This window comes from Coturnix japonica, chromosome 5, assembly GCF_001577835.2.
Source record: "Coturnix japonica isolate 7356 chromosome 5, Coturnix japonica 2.1, whole genome shotgun sequence".
Classification (NCBI taxonomy): domain Eukaryota; kingdom Metazoa; phylum Chordata; class Aves; order Galliformes; family Phasianidae; genus Coturnix; species Coturnix japonica.
The window spans coordinates 24,333,875-24,355,643 of NC_029520.1; the positions used below are offsets into that span (position 1 = coordinate 24,333,875).

The window sequence follows — 21,769 nt, forward strand, 5'->3', positions numbered from 1 at the left end:
AAAATAATGTACAGACAGCAGCCATTTGGCCAAGTGATAGCACATGAAACAGTGGGCAGAGAGAGAGAGTAACTAGGAAAGTGGTCTAACGGTTATACTGCTGCAGTGCAGTTTTCACACCCAGCTCCAGAGTTATGCAAAACACTCTTCTGTGATGGAGCCATTAAGCCTGGTGGCATTTCCTCAAAATATATGGTGATATATATATTATATATATATCACAATAAATTCATTTTTATATGTACATATATGAACGAAGTAACAAGATCTAGCAACATTCAGATATTTGTGGTATAAGATCATAAGTGACACAAATAAGGGTCACGCTACTAAGCTTTCAAATGCATGTAATGATATAGCACAATTCTCTCCCCTTGCAATGGCTTCAGCACTAACTCTTGCCATACTGTTCTCCTGCAGAAAGCATTTGAAAACCAGTTTGAATGAAATTTAATCAGTTAAATCTCATTAACTCCTTCTAAATAAATGAAGTTAGATTAATTCAAGCCATGCAGTTCACACAAGCTATAAACTTATTTCCTGTCCACCCTGTCTCTTCCTGGGCTACCTTTCTAATGATTTAGCTGACCTGTGCAGTGCAGTCAGATCTATGCTAGAGCTGTGAGAATGGAAGAATGAAGAAAGATGGAGCATTGGAGAAGTAATTATACAGGGCTCTTAAAATACTTTCATAAGAATTTGCTGCTTTCTGGTAATAAAAACCTCATAGATCTTCTTCCCAGCAAATAGGAAATATATAGGAAACAATGAATACAACCTCTCTGGTATCACTTACAGGTTAACCCTGCAAAATCCACAAATAAAAAGGGAAGCAACAGATGCAACATTGACCTGTGTAAGATTAAAAAAGAGAAGAACCACAAATGTCATGAAAAAGAAAGTAGCTGTGGCTTTCAAAGCAGAGAGTTAAAACTGCACAAGCCAAAGTTTCATGTTTGTTTGGTTTTTTTTTAGTAGGTCATCTTCAAACCTGGAAAATCTTTGACTTACTTTCAAAGTGCGCAACTGCAGCGTTTCCAAGTCTCCATTACATCACATGCTCTTGTTTTGACACACGCTTCAATAGAATAGCACTCGGGACTCTGGATTGAAAAAAACAAATAATTTTTTTAGAAAGATGAGACTGTTAGCATTACCTTTCAATTTCATAACACTGAGAAAGACTACAGGCAGAATCATAAAGTAATACATTTTCCAAGTGGACCAGAGACGTTTTCTAACAGGAAAAAGAAAAATCACTGCCTAAGACTACACCATTGCCACCAAGGTTCCTCCTGAGATAAAAACTAAGCCTTCTTTGCTTCCTTGTAACAAACAATTCCATTTTTAAGAAGCTAGTTTGCTAAGATGTTGCCCCAGCGCATCCCTGGTGACCAAGCTGTAGCCTGTTGTGTTTATCAACAAATGATGCACACTGAGCATGCATTCTCCTACCACTGTGTCAAATACATTGCTTACCCTCAATGTCATGAAGGGGGAAAGGACAAACATTACAAAGTTGCATCTGCCTTAAGACTGTGAGAGATTTTCATGTGATACTGTATTCTCTGTCCATCCTTTTACTGCTGCTTAACCTGGAGTTATCACATTAGAATTTAATTGATACCTGCTTTTAGCACAAATTAACATCAGCTAGATTTGAGTTGAATGACTGCTAATTAATGAAACTCAATACTTTAGGTACAGCATTCAAGGAAAGAAAGAGCATGGGGAAAAGAAGCCAAAGCTTACAGTGTAAACAACCAGGTTGATCAAGTGTTTTGATTTCACAGAATTTAGTATTGTTATAGTTAAAAATAATAATAACAATAAATAGGAAGAGTCTGGAAAAAAGCAGAAAACCAACCCATTAGAATAGTTGGTGATAAACTTCTAATCATCCCTTGGCCACCAGCCTCTAAACTTTGGCATCACCGAAACTGTACAATGACTTGAAATATGAGTTGGTAATTACCACTGGGCTCTGCATACAACGATTCCAACACATCCGCCAAATCTTTCATCAGAAATGGATGTCTTTCATTTTCTGTAATTACTATAAACATTACCCTGCCACTGACCAAAATTTCCTTACTACAGAAAACCCCGTATATTTTCACAACAGAGCGTTCTCTGATTTTCTATTCTCCCACTCTGAAACCGAGCTCATTACATTTAAAAGTATTGACTGCTAAGAAAAAGCAGTCAATGTTCTATTGCAACAAAGAATAAATTTTTTATGATTTAAAATGTGAACCTACCCTGGAATCTTTTTTCACCTACATTTCAAAGAAGAGTACAACCCCTTCTCAATCTGTTAAACATACCAGCAGTAAGAACTATAACACAGCAGAAACAGCAGGTCTCAGAACCTTATTGCAAAAACGGACAGGTTTTAAGGAAGGCTTGGAGCTCATTCAATGGCAAAAACTCTGCTGCAGCTGCCACACTGTCACAATCCAAAAGAAAATGACTGTGAACACTGAGCTCCCTTCAGAGCAGTTTATGCCATACCTTCACATTTCTGGCTCCCCTCCCCTTTCGTCTTTCTCTCCCTCTTTGTAGTATTTGCCACTTATTTTCTGCAGTTACTTGAAAACTCTTGTTTTCCCACTCAGATTCTCCATACTAAGGGAAATGTTTATTCACACTCTATGTTTTGGAATTTATATACATCATACAAGTGAAAAGGTGTCTTATTTTTCATCGTACAAAACTTTACAGAAGCACTGCCAGATACACGAAATGGAGCAGTATCCTCTAAAAAGAATATACTGGTATTGCTTCCAGTTTCACTTTTTTTTGCATTATAAATTAACTTTTAAGCAACTGATTAAGCCTGATTAACAGTCAAAAGAGCAACTGCGGGCAAACCAAAAAGGCCTGAAACCAAATCTATTTTCATATATGTATATAAAATAATACAATTTAGATGTTTTTTAAAAAACAAATCGTATAGCCAAAATACAGTCTACAACTGTCTACTGTCTTCCGCAACACATCTGTAGATTACAGGGTGTCAGCTCTTACCCAAATTCCCTCTGCCAACCTGTCTGTTAAAGCGTGCTTCATTAGTGACAACACCAGAAGGCACTTCACTTCAGAAAAAGCATATTTTCATGTATTCAGGAAAACATTGGGGGTGGTTACATTAATTTAATTTCTAAAAGAGGTTAATCTGCTTAATTTCTTCCCCCACTAGTAAGTTATATCAGTACTATCACCCGCTAGCAGTAATATCAGCTTTCACACTGTGTTTCTCAAAAACAAATTTTTAGTGGAAGCAAGAATTTATTGTTTGGTGGCACCAAGCCAGAATTCAGAAGATTTTAAGAACAAGACCTTTGGGGAATAAGGTAGTGTTTCTACCAAAGCAACCTGCTTTCCCTCTCAAACACAACTGTTTCCTTTGCAAAGCTGTAAGCTAGACATCCAGAAGAATCTCATGTTTGGACAACACTTAACTAACTGCATCCCTGCACAAAAAGCTGTCAGGCTCCCAAGTGGCCTTTCCACTGCAGCCCACCTCCCAGCCCAGTTTAGCTCAGCTGCAAAAGGAGCCCCTGGAACAAATTCTTCTGTCACAAAAACCTGGGTTCACATTACAAGCTACAGCAACCTTGTGACTAAAAATGCCCAGCCAAGAGGTTACCATGCAACATGAAGAGCAGAAAAAATGGGGAAAAAAATCAGTTTCTCAAGTCCAAAACCATCACTCACGCAATCTCAAACTTAGAGGAAAAGTGCATGGCTCCAATTTTGGTAAAAGCAGAACAGCACTAATAATTCAAGTACCAATCAAATAAACTAACCAAAACAGCAGATAGATGTCTGATGTCTGACACTTTTTCTTCCCTCACTCCCTCCTTTTTTTTTTTTTTTTTTTTTTTTTTTTTTTTTTTAAAAAAAAAAAAAAAAAGCTTTTTTTTTTTTTCTTTTTTATTTGGAGGAGATAAAGACTAGGGGAAGTGGCAGAGAAAAATCGTGTTTAAATGTAAAGACAGTGTTTGAAGAAGAACAAAGCCTGAAGTTTCCACAATGCTGCAAGAATTACACTGCCAGTCTGCCTCCTCCTACCCACTATTATTATGTGTGATAGAATCACATACTGCATAGTCGTTAATCAAAAGCATCTCAAAGCTTTTCACAAACATCTAGTTAGGCCTTATAAAAGAAACAGTCACTTCTATCTCTGCAAACAAAGGAGTCTGCAAAGAACCTGATCTAGACAGTGCTCCTGTCTTAAGTAGAACTCCAGTATCTGTCCCAGTGCAGTGCACTCACCTGGATACTCGTGGTCTCCCTCTGAGCTCTACAGACATTTACTACACAAACACAGTGTTAGGTGCAGTTACACCACTTTGTTTACAAGACCAATCTGGCTGCGGATAAACTGCTCTTAAAACAAGCTGCAGGGTTTTCTTTGTACTAGGACCAAAGCACAATACACAAAGTGCTTTAATTACACATGGAGAGCGGTGCTGAAAAGCCATCCAGCTAAAACAAGCTCTTGAGTCCAGGAATACACAAGACTCGTAAGAGCTATAAGTGCTGAAATGGATATTAACTTCATTTTAAAGAGAAGAACTCACTGTCCTTCCCTTCCCTGAAAGCAGGAAGGAATGAAAATATGCCTCTAAAAACATAAAGCCAGGCAGGCTTCAATTCAGCAATACCCGCATGAATATTTATCAAGTAATACTACATAAAATGAATAACTCTAAATATCGAATCCATCCCTGAACACGAAAACATCAGGAAACAGAAGTCTCTTGAAAAAAGGTCTTGAAAATTGGACACTTTGAAACCTTCCCAAGAGGAGCTACTGCCACCTCTGCATGCAGCAAGATTACCTGAACCTTGTTGCTGTTGTGTCCTACAGAACTAGAGGAGGAACTTAAAGGAGAACCCATTTGAGGAAAGAAAGGAGGGAAAAAACAAACCAAATCTTGCCACACAAATTCAGAGCTCAGGCAAGACCTGTTTTGAACATGCTTAGTTCCCAAAGCACTCCATCACAATCAAGGATCCCACAAGTCAGACTGAATTTTCTCAGGGCAAAATCAGCCAGATAGGAGCTAAGTCAGCTCCTTAGATACATTCCCCTTTGCAGCTAGAATGGTGAAGATGGGGAGGGGAAACTGCCTGGCAGAGGGGTAAGCAGAGGGTCACATCCAGTGACACCTTTGGTCTGCCTTGATATGGTGCTTTTGTCTGAGAATCTGAAGAATACTGCAGTGGTATGCACCAACAGGTACAGACATACTTCACACCTGCACAAACACCTAAGGTGAAAAAACTGTAGCACAGAGCAAACAAAAGTATCCAGCACTGTAAACCAATTCATATCATCCCTTCTATCTCCATAAAAATTTCTCAGGAGAGGCAGAAAGTAGTCTCTTTATGAAGCTTTCTGCAGACAAACACTCCTTTTTACCATTCTATAATGTTTTATACTTTAAGAACAACCACATACCTAGCAGTAATTTACCAGATATTAAACTTAAAATTAAAAGGCAACACCCTTTTATTTATGGTGACCTGACAAAGAGGGTGAACACATTAATAAAACTTCAAAAACATATAATAAACATTACAACATTCATTTTACCATTGTCCAAGTCTGAGCTATTAAATGCTAGTGCTGCAGCTGAAGATGCAGTATATCCACAGAGAGCTTAAAAATATTTCACAGTTAATCAAAAACATGGATAGAATATGAGAAGTACCCAAGGAAACAAGAAAAGTTCGTAAACAAGAGCATCTCAGAACAAGCTTAAGCACTGTATGCGGATCTCATACGTTACTGCTCCTTACCAGTGCAGAGGGCAGATCACCCTGGACATAGCCTCATCTGCCCCATGCCATCCAAAAGTCACTTTAATGTTTGCAGATGTATAACATGCTACAGTTCTACTTCCTAAACTGAAACAAATATGTGAATTCCTAAAGCATCAGTGCATGCAAAGCCAGGGTCAGAGCACATTTCACTGTTGGTGCTTCTGCAAACAGGACAGAATGTATCACGCTCAATAAACAAATCGTGAGCATCTGCATGACCTTCACAGCATCACTCATGCCCACACCCTGGAAAACTGTTTTTATCACATTTATCTAGAAATCATCCCTGTTCTTTTCTATTTCAAAGCCTGACAGTATACTATTCTTCATCAGCTACAAGATTCAGTTATCCAATGGGCTGAGCAAATAAACTTCAGCAGTTTGAGATATGCAGTTCTGGAAAATGAGGAGAAAAAAATAAAATGAAATTACTCATTCATAATTAATTCATCATTTCTATGAACACCTATTAACATTTTTCTGCATATGTCGGCTTCTTCCAATGCAGAAAGTCAACTTTCACGTAAGACACATTGGTACTCCTTTTCCCTTTCTCCTTTACTCATGCTTTACTCCCTCCTGAGCACAGATCACATCATTTCACATTAACCACTCACTTCCAAGCACAGGACAGAGAACTGCCATAAGACCTGGGCAGTCTTTCATTCTGATTTTCCAAACCAGAGCCCTCAAGTACCTAAAAGAAACCCTACTAAAGAGTCTGATCATCCAACTTCTTTGTTTTGAAGTACAAGGCAGGACACTGCTCAGCCACTGCTGTTGTAATGCCCTGCACCTCCCTAAGCCCCACACACATGCTTGCAGCTTCTCAAGGACCCTATGCATGTCCTTCCCCCTGCAGACACCACTTGCTCACTCATAATACCCCACCATTTGGATAAGTTACTTGTCTTGGAGTATTTGCTAACTTCACTTCATACCTGCTTCTAGTTTTAGACTGGTTCTCATTTCAAACCATCTCTATAAGGAGCAGTCTGATAACCTGCTGACCATCAAATCACTTACGTGCTGTGTATGCGTAAGCATATAAAATGCAATGGCATTCACAAAAATTACAAGACAGTACGGCAATCTACAAACATAAACAAACACAGGACATCCTCTCCATAAGGAAGCTCATGAACAAACAAGTTACACAATGCATTTTATAAAAAGCAGTGTTTGGTGTTTAGAGAATGCGTAATACAGTCATCTTTTATAGAGTTAAAATAAGGAAAACAAATTATCATGCAGGAATATAAAGACAATAAAGAACCCAATATGCAGAAAAAGCTGACTGCCTTTCAAGAGATATCGAGACAACTCTTTCATGCAGCTTCTTGAAGAAATTCACTCCAAAATACAGAATGAATCATAGATCCCTTTTGTGCTGATATGCTGTAGTCAGTGAAAAATGAGAACCTCATTTTTTACCTCTTTTATTTTAACAGCACAAGCCTTACCAGCCAATACATGCTTTTGTATCTTACAATTTTATTAGATTCTGAAGAAATACAACAACTTATCATAGTTCTCTGCTTCCTGGAAATAATGATCAGGCACAGAAAGGAAGCTAATGCAACTAAACTGCAGATAACAGCACAGATTATTTTTTTAAAGGAGAAAAGGGAAGGAAGGAAGGGAGTTATTTACAGTTTAGAAGCTTTTTCTACAAAGATTTCAGAACAATTAAATTAATTAGGCTTGATTCTCACATAGCTATATTACAGAGATACTCAGAAGTGACATTCTTATACCATGGAAACAGATGAGGAACTGTTTCTTGGGCAGAAATTGGTTCATAAAGAACTGGAAAACAGAACAGCAGAAGTCTAAGCTTTAACTTTTTACCTCTTTTCTTTATCAACACATAGCGAGTGTTTCAAGTTTTATCAGCTCAGTTCATCATCTACAGAGGAACAGAATTCTGGTAGGAGCAGAGCATAGGTCAGTCATCCAAACCAAAGCACTGCAGAGACACCACAGCATCTCTGATCCCCTGCTTCCTCAAAAGCCATCTCCCTAAAATCTCGAACGTACCATAAGAATGTGAACCAAGCCCTTCAGTTCCAGAAGATCTTCTACACCTACTCTACATACCAAAATTAAAAAATTCTGCTGCAAGCTACAGGGCTGTGTCCCACCCGTGTGCTTCCCTGCAGAGAGAAGGTGGGCAGCTGAAAGCAAAGGCAGAAAATAAAAGCTCCAAGCACTTACTCCTGGTCATCACAAGCTGTTCGTCACACTAAAACAGAAGGTGAGAGCCCTTTACAGTTCAGCAGCAGCTCCAGATTGAGGAGATCCATGTCAGGTCACAAAATAGCATGCATTTCTGCCAATCAATCCCAGAACATCTCCCACTCATCCTGCTACCTGGCCCTGTGCTTAGCACAGAAGTGAACTGAGCCATCCTGAGCAGCTCCTGTTTACTCAGTCTCACTGCATGAGCTCTTCAGCAGGAAAAGGAGCAGCAATACATGCTGCTCAGTCTCCATAACCCTCCTGAGAAAACTCTAGCACCACATTTGGCCCCAAAAGTCTAATGAAGGCAGTCCACTGGTACCCATGTATAAGTTTTCCCTTCCAGCAAACACACTTGTCTACTACTCAATATACACACAGCACCCTTTGTGAACTCAAGAATTTCTTCCGCAAATTCTGCTGTAGCAACAAGAGGACTGAAAAGGTGGCAAGAGATCAGTTGTAGTTCCGTGATTATCAGAAAACAGGGACTTTTTATTTTTATATATCATAAGCAGAAATTTAATAGTGCAATGGGAATTGCTTGGAGGCAGGCTATCAGCCTATGGAAAGGAAGAATGGCGCTTTACAAGACATATACATAACATGGATAAGTCTTGTATGTGTAAACTGTACAAAAGGTGCATCCATTCTGTTGTGTTTTCCACCCTTCCCTCCCCCCCACCAAGCTATAATGAGACCACCATTATATTATGCACGGGTGCTATCACAGCATTCTTTTTTTGCAATTCAGCATTCTGCTTCTGTGTTATATTAGAGAAAAAAGGTCATGGAAACTCAATTTTGCAACAATAAAGCAAGATATAAGACATTAACCAAAGTCAATGTATAACTGTAAATACATATCACTGCACCAACTCATTCAGCTCTTTGAATACTGAAGTCTAAAAGATGTTAATAAACTTCTTCTCAGAAACAACATTATGGTGAAGCTGTCACTTGTAGCCATCCTAAAATTTCAAACAAATTCATCAATCCCAGAAAAGCAAAATCTGAAATAAAATATAAATAAATCAGCATTCCCATTGCCATTACTGATCTCAATCTAGTCTGTTACCAACTTAAGGTAACAAAAATAACCTTCGATACAATGTATCACCATTCTACAGTTCATGGGTAATAATGTTACCCTTTTAAATCCACTTGATGATGGAATCTTCCCAGGAATTAAGGTATCTGAGACTACACTACACTGTTTTTATTAAGTCAGGAGTCTTTAGCATATAGATAAGACTCTCAAACATTAAACAGAGCACTTCCTGATTATCTCTGGTTAAGAGTCATGTATATTTAGCAGGCTTTGATTCCTAGGATTTTTACACATTTATTCTTTTTATATAACAGAACCACTTCAAAAATTTACAAAGAAGCAGCATTTTGCTTTACCGAACTGCCAATTTCAAAACCTTACAAGCTACCCCTAAAATTTAACATATACTTCTAAAGAATAACAATCCTTTGACAGCCTCCAAACATATGATACTTGCTATTTCAACCTCATAAAACACCAACCACAATTTGCAAAAGGAAGCCCCAAAAGCACATTTTACTTAAAACAAGAGTTTCAACTGCCACAGTCACATACCTTGTGAGGATCAACCTCATTCAGTATTATAACACCGCATGCATATTGTGTTTATTTTCCTGATTAAGTCCACTAATCTGAGGCATCCTTGAATTCAAATTGTAGTTATTACCAAATTCAATTAACACCTTCCTCATCTGCAAAGATTGTACTAAAAGTTCCTTCCTAGCTCACACAGTTTCACATGCAACAACAATAACAAAAACTGTTGTTCACCCTGAACACAGTTTCAAAATCTAAATTGTTTTACTATTACTCCTCATTACACGCAGTAACACAGTGTACCAAGATAATCCTGCCTCTCTGGTTTTAAAACTCTGTAGAAACATAATGGAAGTGTAATTAGCTACTTACATTAACCTAATTACAACAAAGCACTACATGTAAGTTGCTTTGTCATTTTTTGTTGGTTTTTTTTTTTTTAATCAGGAAAGAGCCACTATACAACTACATTTCTAATTATATTCAGTGCAGGTTAGTCCTATCAAACTCTTTAGACTTCCTCCCCAACCTCAACAAGAAAGAAACTGCAGAACATAGTGCTGCTCTACACGAAGAGGGCAGGTGGCACACTGAAACACAACAAATGGGCCTGATTTAAAGTCTATTCTGCCTCCAAGCAACTTCCATATTAAAGCAGTCAATTCACAGATTATTTTCTGTCCCTTACTGTCAGCCTAGAGTTTATTATTACTACATTACAAATAGGCCTTTACTGATCCATAATTACATTTAGAAGCACATCATGAGAGAACACCTGTGTATTTTCCTCCATCAATAATTCTTCAACTCTAAGAGCACCCAGAAATAAAAGACTGCTTTGATAGGAAACAATGCAGTCACTGACCAAAAAAATACCATTACCTTTGGTATTAAAAAGCAATAAGTGCCCTTGTTATTCCAACAACTTAGGCCCAAGCTCAGGTCAGAAAAGAGGATTTTCTCTTTATGGATTCCACTGCGAAACTTTGGTGGATTTGCTTGGTTTATCTTGCAGTCGTGACATTTTTTTCTGCAGTACTAAAGAACAGACTTATCTTAAAAGTAAGGACCAAAAAGCTTCATACTGTATTTGCAATTACTGTTACAAAGGCAAAACGAACTTACAAAGAACATTATCATCTTTGAAACACTAATTACATTAGGATTATCAGGCAATTGCTCAGCATATCATTCGAGAATTAGCAGTCAGCAGAGGAGACACTATCAGAAACAACTTCATTCATGCACTGCTTCACAAGTATTCTAGTTGGCATTTAAAACCCCAGAGCTCAGCCAGAGATTGCTTTTTAATGTATTCTAGAAGTCTCAGAGAAATACTTCCACAGGCAAACAGACTCGAGTTATTCTGAGCATTCCTCCTCTTGCACGCTTCACCTTCCCTGCATTTGCAGATTTTATTCAGCAGCTGGAAGCATTCAAACAAAGGAACCTGTTAGGTAAAGTTGAGATTTACTGTATTTATTCCTTTAAAAGGCTTCATTAAACCAGCTTATTACGCAGTAACCACGAGGAACTGTTTACACTATATTAAAAATGCACCTTCATAGGTGTAGCAAACCCAAGGCAGGGTGTGGTTACCTTGCAACTGGCAGGGAACATGTGTCTCAAATATTTCCAGTTCTACTGTGCTGCAGCTCAGGTTGAAGGCAGCATAATGCAAACAGGTTAAAACGCATTCAGAGTTATCTCATGCCATTGCCACAACTTCAAGGCGTGCCTTTTGGCTCTGCTTAGAGATACCCTTTATTATTCACCTTGTTTTACTTGCCTGTTCAGAGTTGAACAGCGCTTCTTTGGAAGAAGATCTACAGCAAAGCACTCAGATTTTCACTGATCTGCTCTCACAATTTGCAAAAGCAGATGATGAGCGTACAAAAATTATTCAATGTACCACATGCAACAACACACATGGAGCTTCAGGAGAAGCTTTCCACACGATCCCTCATCAAATGGTCTTAAAGAAACCAAATAGCCATAGGATAAGAGAGAAAAAATTATTTACGATAACCAATCAGCAAACATGAAGTGAGATATAAGCAGAAGCAACAAGCTTTCTCAAATGGTAAGCAGGGGAGAGAAAAAGAAGATACACTAATACCCCAGGGTCCATACTTGGACCCACACCGGTAAACCTGAATGGAATGATCACAGTAATGAGGCTCCTCATGTTTTAGCCTTCCAGAAAAGACTTGCTCACTGAAATAAATCAGCTTCACACCACCAAAATGCACAGGAAGAAACTGGGATATTTCAGAAAGGAAAGCAAAATGGAAATAACCACGACATATGATGTACCGCAGCTCTTCTTGATTACTGTTTGTAACTCTATGCATATTTTTCAGGCAGAAAAACTGCAGAAAATATAACCAACAATCAGAGATGTGGTACAGCTTTCCTACATCAAAAAGTTACTGGGAACCCACAGCTCTGGAGGGGTAAGAAAAAGAGCTAAAAGCATAAACAATGTGAAAAGCACAAGTGGAAAATATTATCCATGACATTGCATCATAAAAGGATTGGAGAAATCCCAGACAGATAAGCAGTGATGAAAAACAAATCTAAGAGCATTTTTTCTCCCACAGTGCATAATGAATGCAACCACTGGACAACATCGAGGCCAAAATTATCCTTCGATTTCAAGCAGTGTTTGCACAAATACACAGAAGATGGACAGTTTTTAATGCAACATATTCAAATCTGTTGTCTCCAACTCTGACAGTGCTGAAGCTAATACTTTAAAAAGAACTGCTAATAATAGTTACATAAATAATACAAATAATACAATCCTTACATTTTCTTCTCAAATTGAGAGAAAGGAGAACTGTTAGCCACCAGTTTAGCACTACCTAAAGCTAAACCTGAGCTGTTTCCAAAACTGATACACAGAGAACAGCTGCCATTAATAAGAAGCAAAACAACTCTCGGATCCTAAAAAAAGTTTCATTCATTTTATGGTAAACATGCACTGAACACTAGTAGAACTTCCCCTTAATTTTCTTACACTAAATGAAAGGTTTCCAGCCCATCATTTGGGTCAGAGGAAGAGCAAGAGACACATCACTCTTTGTTGTGCACAACATATTGCATTAAGGAAATCCGACAGAAACTGAACATATTGCATTAAGGAAATCCTACAGAAACTGAAAGAAATCTCTCATGTTCCTCCGATGCCATAAGATTCAGGTTAGGTTGAACTAGACATGTCCTCACAAACAAACTGCTTTTTTAAAAAAGCATGGTGCACCAACAAGAACACAGATTCTTTTTCATGCATCAAGTTTTCAACTGCTCCATGCTTGCATTCAATCCTTATAATCATTTCTTATTTGTAAAGCACATAATTTAAGATTATGCAATTGCACTATGACTGCCCCAAAATATTACATGCTGAAAGCACCCAAGCATTTACAGATGTAGGCTGCCAGGCAGTCGTGCCTTCAAAACCACAACTCAACCACAACTTGAGCTGAACTTGTTCAAACTGGACTGACATACAGATGTAAAGTACTATGTTCATATTAAATTGCAAAATAAATGGCAGGAAAACAAAAACAACACACCTGTTGGAATGCATTCACAGAAACAATCTGCCCTGCACAGATTGGCAGCAATGGCCATGCTATTGTAATGTAGTTTTGAAAGATGAGAAAAACAAAGGAGAACAGTAGGCTTCACAACAGGAACACGCAAAAAAAATCATAAACACATCAAACCACTGATGCTCTTGAGGCTTTTTTCTTCTCAGAATTGCACTCAGAAATGAAAGGAGGGATGCACCCCAGCGGGATAGGCAGGGGGAAGAAAAATGAGCACCAAAGGATCAGTCACATACAGATTTCAAACACAGCCTAAAACATAACTAGATTATTCTCATCCAGCAGCTGCACGTTGTATAAAGAAAGGGTCTGTTTGTCTCAGCTCAGCTTCTAGTGCCCACAATGACCCACAGCAGCCTCAGTCAGCAACCTCATTTGAACACAGACAGGTGTAAAAAAATGAAAGCATTACAGAAGAGTTACAGTAGTTGCAAATTCACTCAGAGGTCAAAACAGCTTCTTCTCTATACTTGCAAAACGTACACTCTCTGCTTGTTCTACAAATAAAGGCTACACCAACTTTCAAGCAAGTGACTTCTCATTTACAGCTTGATTCACCCTTCTCCAAAGCACTTACCAGCTTTGCTGGCCTTCAAGAGATGGCAACATATACCTCAACTTGCTACACCACCTTTAGGATGTGGTCTGATGAGCAACCATCTTGCAGTCTCTCTCCTCTCTGCTGCTTTCTCGGTTGAGCAAGCAGATCTGAGGGCAAAGACAGAGTGCTGCGTGGTGCAGCAACATACCTGAGGGGCAGGCCCTATGCAGAGCAGGGGAAAGTCAAGGCTCCTAGAGCAGGCACCTTCAGCGACAAACTCCAGTCATAATGCAATTTCAAATGTAGGTCTGACAAGTAGGTGCATCATGAAGCGCACTGTGCAAGTCTTCAGTCCTTTTCCTCACCTGTCAAACAAATTGTTTTAGGAGACATTGCCTTGCATCAAAATTGCAAAGGAGAGCAACCAAAGGAAAAAAAAACAGCTGGTTTTCTGTCTAAGTCACATTCTCTTACTTCACACATCCAAAACATCCTCACTACCATTCAGAAAAACGATTCTCCTTCATGCAATAGACTAATGCAGGTTCTCTCCAAGTACTTTAGGTTAGGTGACAAGTACCTCAGAAATGTCAAAAATTCACAACAAATTCTTCTATCGAAACCAACACAAGTTCTAACTAAGAAAGTGCAAATCATTTTAGAGAAGAATGACTGAGCTCAATACACTAGGACCTTTTAAGGACTTCTCAGAAGAAAAGAGGACCTAAGCTATTGTTGGCTATCTGGAACTCCACAGTAAATGTAAAACTCTGCCTCCTTCAGCTATCCTTCCTTCCTAGGAATCATGCTGAAATGCACCTGCGGCAAATCACTTTCACCTGCTCTCCATCATGTTGAGCACAGAAAAATTTTATGTTTAAACAATATTAAGCTGAACCTGTGAAATTTAAGCCAAATCAAATCTGGAATTGCATGGGAAAAAAAAGTTACATAGAAATGAGAGAGATTTTAAGTCTCTATAAAGTTACTGTACTGAATCAATTTTGCGGTAAGATGATCCTTCCTGTCCATCAAGGCCCTTCGAAATCCTTATAAATTTGTTTGGTGTTTTTGTTTAGTTGGTTCATTTTGTTTGTTTGTTGTTGGAAGTTATTCTGCTTCCCACTCCTTAAACAACAAACTCCTCCACAATAGGAGGTCAGAAACTATTACAGTGAAACTGCTACAAAGGAAAAGAAATCATGAGAAACAGCAGAGAAAATCCAGGCATGGTCTAACTGCACTCCTCGGATTTGATCTTCAAAAGAAACAGGAGATTTGCTTCTCAAATGAATTCAAGTTTCTTTGCAATGTGCAACAAAATTTATCAGCCAAAACTTTAAGACCTGACAAGATAAAAAGCTATTCAAGCTCAAAAGAAAATCCTCTGAGGATATTTTGAAACCAAACCAACTCCCCAAAGTTATTCCATACTAACAGCCATGACTAAAACCAATTTTAAAAAAAGTTCAGGTTCCAACAGCTTTCACAGCCCGTACTGCACTTCATATTCTTAGATTTCAGAACAAACAGATGCCAGAAAATACATCGACAATCCCTCCGCAAACTTAGTGTTCTGCCACCAAAGGTCTGTATTGTGGAAGCTCAAAGTGGAAGCGCAAAGTTTTCCACTTAAATCATACTAGAAGTTGGAGATGTGATATTTTCAACAACATCATGACAGAAAAAATCTAAAATTCTTCTCTTGAAACAAATCTTACCAAGAAGATTCCAACCACAGCTGTAATCATATACACCAGGAGTACCAAATCTTTTGGCTTGCCTGGGCTGCACTGACTGAAGATGAATTGGCCAGGGCTGCATCTATGAAGGTTCCTCTGGAAGTAATGTCTCCTATTTATTTCCATGGAAATGATAACAACAGATATAAAAAGCACAGTAATGCTACTTAACACAGCAAATTCTCATCAACAAAACACTCCTTTTCAATACAGTCATTATCATTAGCTATGTGTATTCACTAGCAATGAACAAGACACTGCGTACTGCGCTTGCAGAAATCTGTACCAGCAGAGATGACCCACTGTCACCACTGCTGTAACACATCACCCACTCTCACTGTGCTCACATCCACTACTTGGTCTCCACAATCACTCAGCAAGTATCGATAAATGTCAGTGGATGCCACATGGAGGAATTCAATGACACACTTTTGCTTCACCTACACTTCCATATCAGATGCCATTCTGTCAGACTGCCCCTCTGCTGCCATCTGTCACACAGCAACAAAATGGAATGGAATGTTGGGAAGGTTCAACTTCTACTGCCATACCACCAACATGACTCTGACATAGCAGGCCAACATCCTAAAACAGAAGGCACTACTTTCAGATCTGCCCTCAAAACATATACTCTAGCAAATATATTTAAGTAACAACACTAATTTTAATGTTTTAAAATTACATTACAGAACTTACATACAGAAAGGAGAACAATAAAAACATAAACCTAGTGGGATATATGGCATTACTTTTGCAAAAATAACGCTTCAGATTCAATGGAAGTGATTGCCATTCTTAGGTGCATTGCGAGCTCCGCCAGTTCGCTCGTGGCCCACAGGCTGGACATGCCTGATATAAGTAATTCAGTCTGCGTATCACAGAGTGAACCATGAAAGTCAATGTAACTACACGGCAAGTTCAATTATGGATGTGCCATATGCTTCGATATTCCTTTAGGTGTACAAACGGAATCAATTTGTGCAATTTGTTCTGAACACAAAAAGCCCTTTTGGCAAGATCATCCTTTAGCTGAACAATCAGTTTGAACGCTTGCCTGCTGAACACATTCCCCATTCACATCCCACAGCAGGAACACCCAGTTGAACAAGCAGTGGAAAGCAGTTCCGAACTATGAGGTTTGCTTCAAAAGTAACTCCTCCTATTTTATGGACCCATGACATCAAAGGTGGATGATGGCGGTATGGCAGTAGGGTTTGAACCTTCCCCCAACTACTCCATTACATTTTGTGTCATATGACAGACTGCAGCAGAGGGGAGGTCTGACAGAATGGCGTCTGACGTGGAAGAACATATGAAGAAAGGGTGCGTCACTCACACTGAATTTCCCCATGTGGAAAAATCTGCACCTACTGACATTCACTGATACTTGCTGAAAATTTACAGAGACCAAACAGCAGGTGAAAGCACAGGCTCTCACTTAGGGAGTGGTATGTTTCAGCAGTGGCAACAGCAAAATGAAAGACAAGCAACATTCCAGCTAGCCATTCATAGCTGTCATGCCATGAAACAAAGAGTGTCTCGATCAGCTCATCCATACCAACTGGCAGAATACAACCAGACAACTGTGTACAGAGATTGATATCAGCTTTAATGCATTGGAAACAATGGTGTCAATATTGGAATATCACAAAGTTTGCACCAAGTGGGTCCCACAACTGTACAGGAATAGAAACAACATCATATACAAATTTGTCAGAGTCTACTGAACCAAAACAGGACTGAGGCTGATCACACCGTTACTGGTGATGGAACACAGTGTCAGCACTCTGGGTCAGAGTTAAAACAGTCCTTGGAGACATGAATTCCCCACTGAAGAAAAAGTTCAGGTCACAGCCCTAAGCAGGTGAAGTGATGTGCACTGTCTTTCAGGATAGGAAAGGGGTGATCCTTCTGGATTTCCTGCAACCCAACAAGCCATCAACTCCAACTGATGCACTGTGAGATGAATGCCTGAACTTCCAGAGTCAGGCCAGAGAAGAAGACAACCTTTCTCTTGCAACACAAGAACAGCAGGGCCCATCCCAGTTTGAAGATTGCAAAGCACACTGCCAGTCTTGGCTGGACTGTCCTACCACACCCAGTGACTTCACAGTCCATACTTGATGCCTTCTGACTTCCATCTGTTTGGACTGATGAAAGATGGACAGCATAGTCAATATTTTCGTTGCAACAGTACCACCATAGCAGCCGTGAAACAGTGGGTCACCTACATCAGTGCCGACTTTTAAGAGTGAGGCATGCAGGCTCTTGTCTGCTGCTGGCAAAAACGCATAGGTAATGATAGTGACTACACTGGAAAAGTGTTTTACAGATGAGAATTTGCCATCTCAAATACTGCTATTGTGCTCTTAGGATAAACTGTAGTTTCCACAGAAGGCATTAATTTCAGAGCAACCTATGTATTTGATTCTGAAGAAGCTGGTATTTTAAATGGCACTTGAAAAATTCACTGAATGTAGATGTTAACAGAAACCACCAGTCACTTTTTCTGTGCATTTCTTCTCTCTCTAAAATAACTTCCTCTTATACTTAAGATATCCTTTGCCATCATCTCTCAGTAGTGCTACAGCAATAGTCTCACGTACATAGATTCACAGAGCTACTTCAGGATTTATTATTTTTTTGTAAGTCAATTTCTCTCTTAGTTTTCAAATGACCAGACTGTCATTGAGTAAAATTCCAGAAACGAAATACCTATGTCCCAGAAAATATACGTAAGATGGGTTTGTCTAACTTAACTGAACACCATTATCATAACATAGCAAAAAAACCAAAAGCAAAATACCAAAACAACCACACAGTACTCACCTCAATGTTAAAATAAGCAAGAGTGATTGATAATAGGTGAAACACATTCTCATCAGTTCTTGCTTCATCTTCTTGCAGGTTGGAGTTAATGTTTACCCCTCAGGAGATGCAGCAAGCAATGAAGTCAACCTATGAAGCAGTGTAGCACTTGGAAGTATTTTTCCTTAGTAATGGCTCTCAACCAAAAGATGATTTGGTATAGATCTGGAGCTCAGCAGCAGCACATCCCTACTGCCCATTACACGTTCCTGCTCTTTCAGTGGTCATCAACCAATAGCTTGGTTAATTCTGTCTTAATTCTACAAAATGGAATTAAATTTCTCTTAAGGTTCTCTTGAGGATGGGTGTTGTTTTGGTTTGCTCTTTTGAAGAGTCTGGTGTTTTGGTAGTGGTGGTAATTTGTTTTGTTTTGTTTTTTTTTTCATAGTGAAGGATTTCAAAATTAAAACAAATTCACATTTGCTAGATTAATTCTTTGAATTTGCTGGAAACTTTAGAGCTGCACTCGCCTTGCCTCCAGTTGCTTTCCAGCACATTTAGTTTCCATAATAAAACCTGAACTGAGTATATTCTGAAATGCAAGAACAGCCAGAAAGAGTTCCAGATTCAGCCTTCTCAACAAAAGTCAGAATGACCCCCATTACTATCTGGCATATTCCAGACCCAGCACAGACCAGAATTTAACTGTCCTAGAGGACAGCAGCAGGAAGCACATTCACAGCAATTCCCATTTGTATGTGTGCCTTCCTCTCAGCCCAAGGGCTGGCTAAGGATACAAACCAAGTATTTTTATCCAATATAATATTTCACCACTAACATAATCCAGTTTTAATAAAACGTTTAACAATGTACAGAATGGTGAGGAGAGAAAAATTAATTTGAGTTTACCACACTGCAATTTTCATCAGCTTCCTATCTGTGTTAACTAGCAATTCCATATTCATATTCCTATAACGAGCACTTCACAAAGAGGAAACGCAAGTCAGAAATGTGAACGTTTTTATTTCCTTTCCTGTTATTTTTCATTTCCTATCTTTCAGCCCTCAAAATACAAACACTAATTGGTATTTCAAGATGCAGGACATCAGATCTTCACCAAAAAGTACCATATCTACAGCACCCTGTATAAAAGCCATGCATTTTATATAAATTAACCAAAAGACTTCTAAAAATGCAGCATTGCTTTCTCCTGAGGTGTTAACGAACCACATACATAAATCAACAATTGCCATACTCTTATCCTAGTTGATAATCTCTGTCCACAGCCAGTGCTGCTTTAGAAGCTTTTAGAAGCTCCTAAACAGTAAAGTTTCTGTAAGAAGCACATTTAATGCTTTCAAACTTAAGAAAGTTTGTAATCATTAATACATTGGATTAACTTTTTCTTCAGGTGAACTGAAAACAGCAAAGGGAAAAAACACTGTTCATGTGAAGCTGGTAGGAAAATGAATGGAAGAAATAAATACTACATACACTGCAGTTTTCGAAAAAGCCTGAAGAAAGCTTTAACTGCAGTTTTAACACAGAACAGTTTCATGAACAGTGCACACTTATACAAGCGATTCTAGAAGAACAAATCATCACTTAGAAAGTCCACATTTGTAATTACAGAGTAAGTTACAAGTAAATACAAAAAAGCTGTACAAAAAATGCTTTTTGTTTTTAGTAAGTCCTTCTTCACGGAGAAAAAATATACAATCAGAGGTAGGAAACAACAGCTAGTTGGAATTTCAAATGACAAGCCACTTAATTTCAAGGTGGATGAAAAGAATCATTTAAATAATCTAAGAAGCACAAAACTAATCAAATAGAGGCAGTTTACATTTTTATCTCATCAGTGCCCACCAAGGAAAAGGTAACATTAGCAAGATAGAAAGAGTGGTTCAATTCTACATAATTACCCCAGATAAAACTTTTCCCATGAGGTGAAAGGCAAGACTGCTGTGACAAGCACAGGCTGCAAGCTGGTCAGGACACACATCCTGAAAACGCCACACAGCACCTTACAAATGAAGCCAGCGATGGAGCCAGACAGCAGCCAGCCCAAAGCACTAGCAGCACAGCTGCCAAAAAGCAGTGTGTGCTGGGGCCCAGCAAGTTTTAGCAAGAGCAGTCAGTCATTGGCAAAAACCAAAGTTGCATGATTGAAAGCCTTACCACGAGAGGCCCGAATCAAGCCCAAGGCTAAGGGTCTGAGCTCTGCACCAACTCAGCTCTACACTGTGACGGCTCCCACCACACCGAGCTCTGTTCTGCAGACACTGCACAGCTTGCAAGATGTCACAGACGTTGTGGTAAGAGATAGGAGCAGGAAGGACAAAGTGCCTTTTCTCATGGCTTCACATGGAAGATCGACCCACCCTGGCTAAAAATACACTCACTGTCTCTTCTCTGCTCCCCACCACCACTACTGCAGCCCCTATTCACTGATTCTGAGAATGCCTGCTTTCACATTTCTGCCATAAGCATTTATTCTGGCATGAGTTTTATTGATTTTAATGGCAACACATTAAAACATGGTGCAAAGTGCATCCTTGCATGCAGATCAAGCAACCGGTAATTTATAAATTGAAAGCTGATACAAGATGCTAGGAATAAAGTGGGCAGAAAATTACTTTTTCCACTGAAAGTCAGACAACCACAATGGCTTGTTTGATGGCTGGGCTGAAGAACTACAATACAAACTAACATGACACGCTACACCAAGTAAAATACATCAGTAGAATAACTAAAACGATTTGCAATCACCCAGTTCAATTTAGGAGGAAAAAAAACAACTTCTAAGAGCAGTAAAATATATTGATTAAATCTGCAGCTGCATGGAACACGTTTGGCTACAAATTAGAAAGTCTCCTTCAAGCCAGACAACGTAAATAATGCTTTCTGGAAACAGCGATATGGTAAAAGTCATTCAATCAAAAGTTTCTCATGCATTTAGGGACGAAAATAGAAATTTTCAAAAGCACATCACATCTCAAACCACAGGAAAGATTAAGCAACAGCATTTGCCTCGCAGAGCTCATCAGCACTGCCTAAACCCAACAAGGGATGTTCACTTTTATTCAATGTTCCTGCAATGGTGGCTCAGTTTTGGAGTGCGTTAGGAAGTCGTAGCAAAGCAGGTTCAGCAAAGGGCCTATAAAGTGGCTGGGGATGAAGCACATGATGAATGCGGTGAAGCTGGGTCACTTGGGTTTCTTACTCTGCAGAAGGGTTGGGTGGGTCACCTTGCTTTTATACCAACCTCCAGGGAGACTGATGCAAGGACTGAGCCAAACTCACCAAAGCTGAACTCTCACTGTACAGCTCTGATTTACATAGGCTGTGCTCTGGGTGGCCTCCAGAGACCTCCTGCAGCCTAGTTTTACCT

The 21,769-nt window shown here is 39.1% G+C and overlaps 1 protein-coding gene across 11 annotated transcripts in view; it reads right to left on the bottom strand.

Moving 5' to 3' along the window:
* Positions 1 to 21,769, bottom strand: part of SIPA1L1 (signal induced proliferation associated 1 like 1) — a 203,085-nt gene that overhangs the window by 143,806 nt on the left and 37,510 nt on the right. For 10 of the 11 annotated variants that reach the window (XM_015864668.2, XM_015864666.2, XM_015864677.2 and 7 more), the window contains one exon: positions 1,012 to 1,103. The exons of the other annotated variant lie outside the window; for it this stretch is intronic. The gene's annotated coding sequence lies outside the window, so the exon portion shown is untranslated. The remainder of the gene's footprint in view (positions 1 to 1,011; positions 1,104 to 21,769) is intronic. 11 annotated transcript variants of the gene reach the window in all.